The sequence below is a fragment of the Trichomycterus rosablanca genome, chromosome 16, assembly GCF_030014385.1.
Source record: "Trichomycterus rosablanca isolate fTriRos1 chromosome 16, fTriRos1.hap1, whole genome shotgun sequence".
Lineage (NCBI taxonomy): Eukaryota > Metazoa > Chordata > Actinopteri > Siluriformes > Trichomycteridae > Trichomycterus > Trichomycterus rosablanca.
In genome coordinates this window covers 28,946,427-28,958,768 of record NC_086003.1, presented here as the reverse complement: position 1 = coordinate 28,958,768, position 12,342 = coordinate 28,946,427, and the positions used below count along the sequence as shown (strand labels likewise).

General features: G+C 43.7%; 1 long non-coding RNA gene across 1 annotated transcript; it reads right to left on the bottom strand.

Moving 5' to 3' along the window:
- Positions 1–3,854: 3,854 nt before the first annotated feature.
- Positions 3,855–11,411, bottom strand: LOC134330191 (uncharacterized). The gene is made up of 4 exons (XR_010014988.1): positions 11,302–11,411; positions 7,851–7,905; positions 4,696–4,794; positions 3,855–3,978 (listed from the first exon to the last, which is right to left on the bottom strand). It is a non-coding gene; the product is annotated as an uncharacterized LOC134330191 (long non-coding RNA).
- Positions 11,412–12,342: the final 931 nt, after the last annotated feature.

Here is a 12,342-nt window from a genome sequence, read left to right as displayed (position 1 = left end):
TATTTATTTATTTATTAGGATTTTAGCGTTATGTTTTACACACTTTGGTTACATTCATGACAGGAACGGTAGTTACTCATTACACTCATTACAAGATTTATCAGTTCAGGTTTTTAATATCAAACACAGTCATGGACAATTTTGTATCTCCAATTCACCTCACTTGCACGTCTTTGGACTGTTGGAGGAAACCGGAGCACCCAGAGGAAACCCACACAGACACGGGGAGAACATGCAAACTCCACACAGAAAGGACCTGGACCGGTTCACCTAGGAATCGAACCCAGGACCTTCTTGCTGCCCTTGAGCCACTGTGCCACTACCTTTTAAAAATTGTTTAAAAATCCCAACAACACTGCTACACCTCATGCACGTTATACCAGTACATCCCACTACTGGTGCTCATTACCATGTCAGTGTCATTGGAGTGCCGAGAATGATCCATTACCAGTGATACAAAAATAATTCTGGTCTGTGAGGGTCCACAAAGTTTATCCCTTTAGTGTTTTATCGCTCCAGTCGAGCGCTGAGCAAATCGGTTATTTGTGCCGAGAGTCGCGGTGAGAGTGAAGCACAAAACGCTTCTCACGTCAATGAACTAAAGAAAACAACAACTGAGACAAACACGTCCACGTCTTCTTATCACCGACAGCTGATCGATGCTTTTTACATAAAACCGAACATCTGTAACAACAGCACAAATCCCCACAGTTAATCTTCACGCTCCACCATCATGTTATTCTTTACTTACGTTGTGTAACGCTCACCGTTGATGCACGCGGCTTGGTTCCCAAAACCTGGTGGAAACGCGGGTCGGTTCTCTACAGAACACCAAGGTTCGAAGAAACCCGAAGAGAACCGGTTCAAGAACCAGAACCAGGGTTCTTTTGGTGGAAAAGCGCTAAAAGAGAATTAAATTGTGCGTTTTTATGAACTTGCAAAAATGGCTAGAATTCAGATTTGATTCCTGCAGACCAGCAGCTGCTGATTCTATTTTTGATGGTTTATCTCCAGCAGCTTTGTAATCAGCTCTTCTCCTCCTGACTCATTCCTTAATAAAGCCTCTTATCCAAGGACGGATTAAGGATAGTCTGGGCCCCTGGGCAAAGAGTTGCTCAGAATAGCCAGAAGTCGAAGTCAGAGCAGTGTAGTCAAAGCTCGACTGTATAAGATAAGAGCATGGCCACAACGCCTCATCCATTTTCATAAGGGGCCCAAAAGCATGGCTAGGGCCCAAAAGCATGGCTAGGGCCCCCAAAAGCATGGCTAGGGCCCAAAAGCATGGCTAGGGGCCCCAAAAGCATGGCTAGGGCCCCCAAGAGGCCCTGGGGTCAAAGTCCCTAATAGTCAGAGGATCCTTAAAATGGAGGGCCCTCGGAAATAAAAATATATTGTATCATAAATGTTGATAGGCATCGCAAAATGTTTTGGGCCAGGGCCCCCCTGGGGCCCCCTGACCTCAAGGGCCCCTGGGCGCTGGCCCCACTGGCCCGGTCAGTAATCCAGCCATGCTCTTATCTTATACAGTCGAGCTTTCCACGCGTCGCCCGTCCTCAACCCCAGCAGTATTACACAGAAAACAAAGCTGTTTTGATCAAATCCCAGAGTAAACCTGAGTCACTGACAACAGTTGAATTTTAACAGAATAAAAAAGGGACTGGAGGGGTGAGAGCGGCGACACCGTTGCCCTCCAGTGTGGTTACGAGGGTTAAAGAGGGAGAGCAGCGGTGTAATCCACACACGGTTTAGCATAAATCCTGGGATTCAGGTCACACTCCAATACGAGAAAGAGCTGAGTCTGTGCAACACACTTACCGCATGATTCACCAGCCGTCTCAGTGAACTGTGCTCGCGGACAGACGCTGTACTGAAGTGTAAAACAAGGCCTCGTAAATAATAATAAATCAACACCGTGAGTGTAAATAATAAATGATTCAGCTGCAGCATCACGCCGTGAACGTTGCGTTCTGTTACGCATAAATATCTGTCGTTTCTGGAGTAACCTTGTCCTCTTTCCCCTAATTGTTCTCCCAATTTAGTTGTAACCACATTTTACATTTACATTTTCGGCATTTAGCAGACGCCTTTATCCAAAGCGACTTACATTACAGTTACAGTATACAGTCTGAGCAATTGAGGGTTAAGGGCCTTGCTCAAGGGCCCAACAGCAGCAACCTGGCTTGAACCGGCAACCTTCTGATTACTAATCCAGTACCTTAACCACTAGGCTACGGCTTGCCAATCACATCCCAATCATATTTCACCTCTACTGCTGCAGACCTCCACTCCTGACCGAGGAGGGTCGTGACTAACACACGGCCCCTCCGACACGTGTGCAGCACCAATTGCTTCTTTCCACCAGCACCAGGCGGGTCATACGGAGATCCGTATCGCGCACGGAGAGTTACACACCGTTCCCCATTATCACCCGTCTCCGTGTAGCGCCATCGATCAGCCACAAGAGGTCGTAACTGCAGCAGTCATCAGGAATCCCTACACCCTCCCTTTCTTACTCAGACGAGCCAATCTTTGTTCGTGTAGAAGCCGAGATTCGAACTCACAAGCTCGAGATGTCAGCACTGGTGCAACTCATTTCTTATTGGTGTCCCAAACAAAATCATAGATTTAGAAATAATGAATAGAAATAACTAGAAACTGTGTATATAAGCAGGGTTGTACAGGGTTGTCCACAAGGTGGCGGTGTGGCTGCAGGTTTTCCAATCAACAAAGCACGAATTTAGCTGATGCTTCTATGCAAAGCGAGTTACAATTACAACATCTATTCCCTCGGCTGCTCCCGTTAGGGGTCGCCAGCGGATCGTGATCCACATTATTGATTTGGCACAGATTTAACACCGGATCCCTTCCTGACACGACCCTCCCTATTTATCCGGGCTTGGGACCGGCACCACAATGCACTGGTTTATGCATCCTAGCGGCTAGGTACCTATAGGACAATTCAGTGTCTCCAATTAGCCTGGCTGCATGTTTTTGGACTGTGGGAGGAAACCCACACAGATACGGGGAGAACATGCAAACTCCGCACAGAGAGGACCCGGACCGCCCCGCCTGGGGATCGAACCCAGGACCTTCTTGCTGTGAGGCGACAGTGCTACCACACTTTTTTTCCCCCCCAATTTTCTCCCCTAATCTAGTCGTGTCCAATTACCCTGATTGCGTCCTCTATACTGATTCGACCCTTCACCTCCCCCTCCGGCACGTACAGTCAGTACAGGCTGCATTTTTCACCTGCACGAGTCGGGTTCGTACACTTGACGGGTACTGTGTACGGAGGGCCACGCCCCCATCAGCGTTATTCCTCAGCCCTGCGCAGGCGCCATCGGTCAGCCAGCAGGGGCCGCGGTCGCACCAGTTATGAGGACCTATGATCCGACTTTCTTACCCTCTAACCCTGAACGACAGCCAATCGTTGTTCATGCAGCCGCCCAGCCCAGTCGGAAAGGCAGAGCCGAGATCCGATACGATGTATTCGAGACCCCAACGCTGGTGCGCTAGCGTACTTTACCGCTGCTCCATCTGAGCGGCTGAACCAGCGACCTTTGAATTGAATCACTGATCCACTAGCCTAATCACTGATCTACCATTGGCCATGGTATAAAAATCTGCACCCACAACAATCCCCAGTTTGTACTGACCAGCGTTTCTCACCCCTCTGTATAAAAAGCCGCTTTAGCTTCATGTTTTCAATGTAAACGGAGCAAAAGCTTCATCTAATCACCCTGATTTAATCAGCTTGCTCTTCACACTACCGATTATAAAAACCAGCAGCCACTACAGCTGAAATATCTTATTATTATTATTAATATTATTAACAAACACAGACAACACAGACGTACATTTTACACATTTTATTACAAAATATAGAGATCTCATTTTCTTCAATTAATGTAATCGTTGTGTTGAAGGTGAATGAAGAGATCGCTGCGAGGTTTCACTTCAGAATGGTGTCCGAATCAGCTGTGGAGACAAACGCAGAGACGTTAGAAAACGTTTAGACATGATTAATGCTCAGTACATCTTGATTTCAGGTCCGAACGACCATCGGTGCATCAAATATTTTTTGTTTGTTTATGCATTTTCTCCCTTTAAGGGCGTCCAATTGCCCGATTGCGTCACGCTTCCTCTCCACTAATGCCACTAGTGCAGTGCAGCTCAGCATCGTGTACGGAGAGACACACCCTGAGAGCACTCTTTTCTCATCTCTGTGCAGGCGCCATCAATCAGCCAGCAGAGGTCGAAGTTGCATCAGTTATGCGAGAGAGTCCCCCGGCTTTTTAATACCGCACCCCATCTGAACAGCAGGCCAATCGTTGTTCATGTGGCCGCTCAGCCCAGCCGGCGGGCAGAGCCGAGACTCGATACGATGTATTCCAGATCCCAGCTCTGGTGTTCAAGTGTGTGTTTTCACCGCTGCGCCATCTGAGCGACAAATATCAATTTAACTGATAAACGAAAGTCCATCTGAGATGATTCGTGTCTCGCTAAGACGTTGAATGTCATTCTGAGCCTCTTGTGTTATACAACACTGAGGACAAACAGCCAAACGTTTGATAGATCGATAGACGACTTTATTCTATTTAATTAGGACAAACAGAAAGGACCCGAACCGCTCCACCTGGGATCCGAACCCAGGACCTTCTTGCTATGAGGCAAGAGTGAATAGAATATCATTACCTTCAGCCAGCTGTTTGTAAATCCTCTCTCGCTCCTCCGTCTGTTTTCTTTCCTCCTCCTCCACTCGTCTCTCCTCTGCAGCGATCGGCTTCAGGTGATCTGATGAAGAAAAGGGTCATAAAAAAAACACATGAATACACGTTAGCCACAGTTAGTTATACACCGATCAGCCATAACATTAAAACCACCTTCTTGTTTCTACACTCACTGTCCATTTAATCAGCTCCACTTACCATATAGAAGCACTTTGTAGTTCTACAATTACTGACTGTAGTCCATCTGTTTCTCTACATGCTTTGTTACCCCCTTTCATGCTGTTCTTCAATGGTCAGGACCCCCACAGGACCACCACAGAGCAGGTATTATTTAGGTGGTGGATGATTCTCAGCACTGCAGTGACACTGACATGGTGGTGGTGTGTTAGTGTGTGTTGTGCTGGTATGAGTGGATCAGACACAGCAGCGCTGCTGGAGTTTTTAAACACCTCACCGTCACTGCCGGACTGAGAATGGTCCACCAACCAAAAACATCCAGCCGACAGCGCCCCGTGTGCAGCGTCCTGTGACCACTGATGAAGGTCTAGAAGATGACCGACTCAAACAGCAGCAATAGATGAGCGATCGTCTCTGACTTTACATCTACAAGGTGGACCGACTAGGTAGGAGCGTCTAATAGAGTGGACGGTGAGTGGACACGGCGTTTAAAAACTCCAGCAGCGCTGCTGTGTCTGATCCACTCATACCAGCACAACACACACTAACACACCACCACCATGTCAGTGTCACTGCAGTGCTGAGAATCATCCACCACCTAAATAATACCTGCTCTGTGGTGGTCCTGACCATTGAAGAACAGGGTGAAAGCAGGGTAAAAAGTATGTAGAGAAACCAGATAGACTACAGTCAGTAATTGTAGAACTACAAAGTGCTTCTATATGGTAAGTGGAGCTGATAAAATGGACAGTGAGTGTAGAAACAAGGAGGTGGTTTTAATGTTATGGCTGATCGGTGTATAAAACATAATGACACGTCTGTGATCACTTCACTTCTTTCTTTATTGCTCACGGTAACAAAACTACTACACATTTATTAGTCTGATCAGGAATGTGGCGTGAGCAGCTATAAATACCTCAAAATGTCTAGTTTACTCCAGACTTTATTGATCCCCTTGGGGAAATTAAGGCAGAGAATTATTAATCGTGTATTTTCATTTCATTCAGAAGGTTCCAGACATCAGAGCTACGTGGCAGAACTCCAGTTCTCCCTGAGGATATTTCACCCTGAACTGGTCAGATCAAAACTATAAACCAGTGTAGGAACCAGACAAAAAATTAATAATAATATACAGTCAGGTCCGTGTACCTTTGGTAATTCGTTTTTCACTTTAAATCCCAAAGTTGAAAAACAAGAAAACGGGTCGTTATTCGTTTTTCGTTTGAAGATCAAAAATCAAATAACAAATAAGCAGAAATTGAAAAACGGGTCGTATTTTAATTTTCCCAAAATCAACATTTTTTATCAGTTCAACCAGAAATAAAAGTGCGAGCGCGTGCAAGCGCTGACGTGCGTATACACGCTTCATATAAACTTTAAATCAGGTACAAGTGTTCAGAAGACGGAGCAAAAAGTCATAATAACGTGACGCCGCGTCCCCTGTTATATTACCGTTTATAAAACGGATAGTTCCGGTCCTAAAATCTGATTGGCTGAGCCGCGTTCGAAGCCGTTGTAAAATCCCCGATAAACGCACACCTAGGACCACCTCACATCATTCCATATTAATACGCCACTGAATCGAAAAAATTTATGCTATTTTCGCCCTCATGTTGCCTAGCAACACTGTTAATCGAACTATTTTGCGTCGCGGAAGAACGCTTTATTGTAAGTTTATACACAATAAATACATTTATGAATTAAACATTGTTGTATTTATTATATTTTATGTTGACCGCCGTTTTATAAAAGCAATAAGCCACGTGAGGCCGTGCGTTACTGTTATGATTTTAGCACGGGGAAAGAAGTTTTAACGTCATCCCCGTGCTACAATCACAGTAATGCACGGCCTCTCGTGGCTTATTGCTTTATTAGAACTCGATTCTGTAATAAGAACTAATCGTACATGTCACGGTGAAACTATTACAAATATATTTGATTGTTGTTGCTTCTTGTTTACTGCAGAGTTAGTTCGTGCAATTGTATTAATTTTTGGATGTTTACTGGCCGAGAACAAGAAATATTGAATCGCCTCGGTTAAGGATTCGGATCTTCGTACTGGATCAGGAATCACGAGTCCGAGATCTCAATGAACCCGGATCCTATGAGTCCTCTGATTGGCTCTGGCTCTGAGTGCACGGAGGACGAGTGATATTTGGATGCGTTTTCATCCAGTAAATCAATCGCAATAAAAAGAGTCCATAAAAAGAACCGAATTTACCACCACTATGTGACATGTACGATTAGTTCTGCCTGTATTACAGAACTGGGTCCTATACGGTAATAATAATAATAATAATGTAAAAAATAATGCAGCATTCTTTTTTCTTAGTATAGCCCCCTATTTTTTTTTTTTTAGGATAAACAGTTCTTGTGTGAATTACAAGTGCAGGAAAAAGTACGACAGACACAAAAGTCAGAACAGGGGACGCGGCGTCACGTTATTACGACTTTGTGCTCCGTCTTCTAGACACTTGTACCTGATTTACTCTTTATATGAAGCGTGTATAAATGCGTGTATACGCACGTCAGCGCGTGCACGCGCTCGCACTTTTATTTCTGGTTGAACTGATAAAAAATTTTGATTTTGGAAAATTAAAATACGACCCGTTTTTCAATTTCTGCTTATTTGTTATTCGATTTTTGATCTTAAAACGAAAAACGAATAACGACCCGTTTTCTTGTTTTTCAACTTTGGGAATTAAAGTGGAAAACGAATTACCAAAGGTACACGGACCCAGTCAGATCATGTGTTTATTTCATTCTTTGTTAAAACAACTAAGAATTATCCTTGAAACTCTGAATAATAATAATAATAATCCCCTAATTCCCAAAATTCTGTTGTTTTTGTTTGTATTTGTTTAAAGTAACCCCGTCCTCTCGCCGCACATTCCCCTAAACACTTTCCTACCAAAACAGTAAACAATAAAGTACTTTCTTTACCATATCGCTGCTTTCCATAGACGATTCCAACCAGCAGTAAAGACCATCTCGCAGCCTGAAAAGAAAGATGATTCATGTTAGAGCTTTAAAAATATTTGATTTGGGAGGCTAACACACACACACACACGCTTACATTCTCATCATCTTTTGCAATGATGGGAGTAAATGTCAGTAAAAGTTTACAGCCAGATATTTCATAACGTATAAGTGAATTCACTGTGCTGAAATTAATGCTGATTTCTTTTGGTTTAAAAAAAAAAGCTCTGCATGCTCTTCCGTATCCTCTACCTGATAGTATGCCGTTAAATGAGCCTGGTTAGTTAAAACTGGGGATGTTTAGTTAAAGCTAAGACTAAAAGAACTATTAGGATGATTAAAAGCAGCCAGGTGAATAATACTGCATTTATATTTTCAGCATTTAGCAGACGCGTTTATCCAAAGCGACTTACAGTTATGACTGAACACGATTTTGAGCAGTTGAAGGTTAATGCTCGGGGGCAGTGGCAACTTGGCAGTGGTGGGACTTGAACCAGCAACCTTCTGATTACTAGTCCAGCACCTTAACCACTGAGCTATCACTGCCCTGAGATCATGTTTTTTCTCACTGTTGGATTTGTCTCTTGTGCTTCCTTTACAAGCATGCAGTTCAATGCTTATCAATCTCTGTGGAAGTGTTGTTCCTGCTGCTTTCAGGTCATCCTGTAGCTCTTTTCAACAAGCTGCCTGTAGCAAGGAGACAGCATTAAAGAAATGGGATTCACCACATGTTTTATGGACCTTGCTTTGAGCACTGGGGTATAATCATAATGGATCAGGACAGGGCCTTCCTCAAACTGTTGTTTATACACCCATTAAACACCCATACGCAATACAAAAGGGGGGGGGGGGGGCACACTTTGGCCATATAATTACTGGGTAAATGTAAATCGTGTTATTCTTATACAGTATATAATACACTGATCAGCCATAACATTAAAACCACCTCCTTGTTTCTACACTCACTGTTCATTTTATCAGCTCCACTTACCATATAGAAGCACTTTGTAGTTCTACAATTACTGACTGTAGTCCATCTGTTTCTCTACATACTTTTACCCTGCTTTCACCCTGTTTTTCAATGGTCAGGACCACCACAGAGCAGGTATTATTTAGGTGGTGGATCATTCTGAGCACTGCAGTGACACGTGATGAGTGGATCAGACACAGCAGCGCTGCTGGAGTTTTCAAACACCTCACTGTCACTGCTGGACTGAGAACAGTCCACCAACCAAAAATATCCAGCCAACAGCGCCCCGTGGGCAGCGTCCTGTGACCACCGATGAAGGTCTAGAAGATGATCGACTCAAACAGCAGCAATAGATGAGCGATCGTCTCTGACTTTACATCTACAAGGTGGACCGACTAGGTAGGAGTGTCTGATAGAGTGGACAGTGAGTGGACACGGTATTTAAAAACTCCAGCAGCGCTGCTGTGTCTGATCCACTCATACCAGCACAACACACACTAACACACCAGCACCATGTCAGTGTCACTGCAGTGCTGAGAATCATCCAGCACCTAAATAATACCTGCTCTGTGGTGGTCCTGACCATTGAAACAGAAGGACTCCAGTCAGTAATTGTAGAACTACAAAGTGCTTCTACAGGGGTTGGACAAAATAACTGAAACACCTGGTTTTAGACCACAATAATTTATTAGTATGGTGTAGGGCCTCCTCTTGCGGCCAATACAGCATCAATTCGTCTTGGAAATGACATATACAAGTCCTGCACAGTGGTCAGAGGGATTTTAAGCCATTCTTCTTGCAGGATAGTGGCCAGGTCACTACGTGATGCTGGTGGAGGAAAACGTTTCCTGACTCGCTTCTCCAAAACACCCCAAAGTGGCTCAATAATATTTAGATCTGGTGACTGTGCAGGCCATGGGAGATGTTCAACTTCACTTTCATGATTATCAAACCAATCTTTCACCAGTCTTGCTGTGTGTATTGGTGCATTGTCATCCTGATACACGGCACCGCCATTGGATGCACATGGTCCTCCAGAATGGTTCGGTAGTCCTTGGCAGTGACGCGCCCATCTAGCACAAGTATTGGGCCAAGGGAATGCCATGATATGGCAGCCCAAACCATCACTGATCCACCCCCATGCTTCACTCTGGGCATGCAACAGTCTGGGTGGTACGCTTCTTTGGGGCTTCTCCACACCGTAACTCTCCCGGATGTGGGGAAAACAGTAAAGGTGGACTCATCAGAGAACAATACATGTTTCACATTGTCCACAGCCCAAGATTTGCGCTCCTTGCACCATTGAAACCAACGTTTGGCATCGGCACGAGTGACCGAAGGTTTGGCTATAGCAGCCCGGCCGTGTATATCGACCCTGTGGAGCTCCCGACGGACAGTTCTGGTGGAAACAGGAGAGTCGAGGTGCACATTTAATTCTGCCGTGATTTGGGCAGCCGTGGTTTTATGTTTTTTGGATACAATCCGGATTAGCACCCGAACATCCCTTTCAGACAGCTTCCTCTTGCATCCACAGTTAATCCTGTTGGATGTGGTTTGTCCTTCTTGGTGGTATGCTGACATTACCCTGGATACCGTGGCTCTTGATACATCACAAAGACTTGCTGTCTTGGTCACAGATGCGCCAGCAAGACGTGCACCAACAATTTGTCCTCTTTTGAACTCTGGTATGTCACCCATAATGTTGTGTGCATTGCAATATTTTGAGCAAAACTGTGCTCTTACCCTGCTAATTGAACCTTCACACTCTGCTCTTACTGGTGCAATGTGCAATTAATGAAGATTGGCCACCAGACTGGTCCAATTTAGCCATGAAACCTCCCACACTAAAATGACAGGTGTTTCAGTTATTTTGTCCAACCCCTGTATATGGTAAGTGGAGCTGATAAAATGGACAGTGAGTGTAGAAACAAGGAGGTGGTTTTAATGTTATGGCTGATCGGTGTATGATGTGTATAATTCTTAGTCTGATTATATGTTTAACTTATACAATTTAAAGACTAAAATATCTGAATCTTTTATTTGTAGCTCCTTCAGAAATCCGTATTTATTTGACCTATTTTGACCTTTATTTGATTTCTAGCGCGTAACGATGTAAAATCTAAACAGGATTAAATGCGATTTTATCGAAATATCTCACACAGAACGCTTTACTTTATTGTCATATCACGTTTGTAACAAAAAGAAAAAAAAAAGTTAAAATATGAGAGCAAAGTCGCCACCACTGACCTTCTAATACAGTGTATTAGCCTAGCTAGCATTAGCCAAGAAGCTAAGCGCTCTACTGAGGTAAATCTGAGGTAAACCGTTAGCATCTGCTAGCACTATTTCCCGACAAATAAATTGCACCGAATGACACGTAACATACAATTTGTAATGATTTTATATTAAAACGCTACTTCTACATATCAGACTAATCAAATCTACCTTGATAAGTGGTGAGACCTGCACCGGTGGAACCATGGTTAGCTATTAAATCTTCGTTCTCACAAGCAGCGACTAAAGCTGTGTTCCAATCACTGCCCTGATCTACTTAATAGCGTGTAAACATAGTGCACTACTGATGTCAGTTTGACTCACTCGTTAGATTTTAATGTGCGATTTGGGACGCAGCCATGGTGTATTCTGAAGGCAGAGAAATGAGAAGAGTTCATCTGCAATAATCAACAATAATTCAAGAAAGTTCCAGAATTTAAGTCATTTCAGAAACTCTCAGACTGCTAACAGAAAAGTTCAGTCTTTTAAAAGAACATTCCAGTCATTTTTCCAGAACGTTCTACCTGTTAAAACGTTCTAGATCATTCCAGACATTACAAGCAAATCCCAGAACTATTTCCAATGTATTGAATGCACCACAAACTGATCTTTTTAATAAAATTCCAAACTTCTTTTGTCTGCTTTTATTCTACATATTAGTATCCTAGCTAAAATAGACTAAGAATAAATAATGTAATTTACCCTGTTCTTGTCTTTAATATGTATTTTTGTTCTTTTCATTACATCTGTACCATATATTTGTTTGTTTATTAGGATTTTAATGTCATGTTTTACACTTTGGTTACATTCATGACAGGAGCGGTAGTTACTCATTACACAAGATTCATCAGTTCACAAGTTTATATCCAACACAGTCATGGACAATTTAGTGTCTCCAGTTCACCTCACTTGCACGTCTTTGGACTGTGCAAGTGACTGGAGCTCCCAGACGAAACCCACGCAGACACGGGGAGAACATGCAAACTCCACACAGAAAGGACCCGGACCGCCCCACCTGGGGATCGAACCCAGGACCTTCTTGCTGTGAAGCGACAGTGCTACCCACTTAGTCACTGTGCCACCCCTGTACCATATGAGTATGTATACATAATGGACAGTGTGTCAGTTTCTGTGTCTGAAGGCTGTTTGTTTGACAAAAAAACAGAATTTGTACTATTCTTTATCATTCACATAGAGTTTTTAACCCTTTTA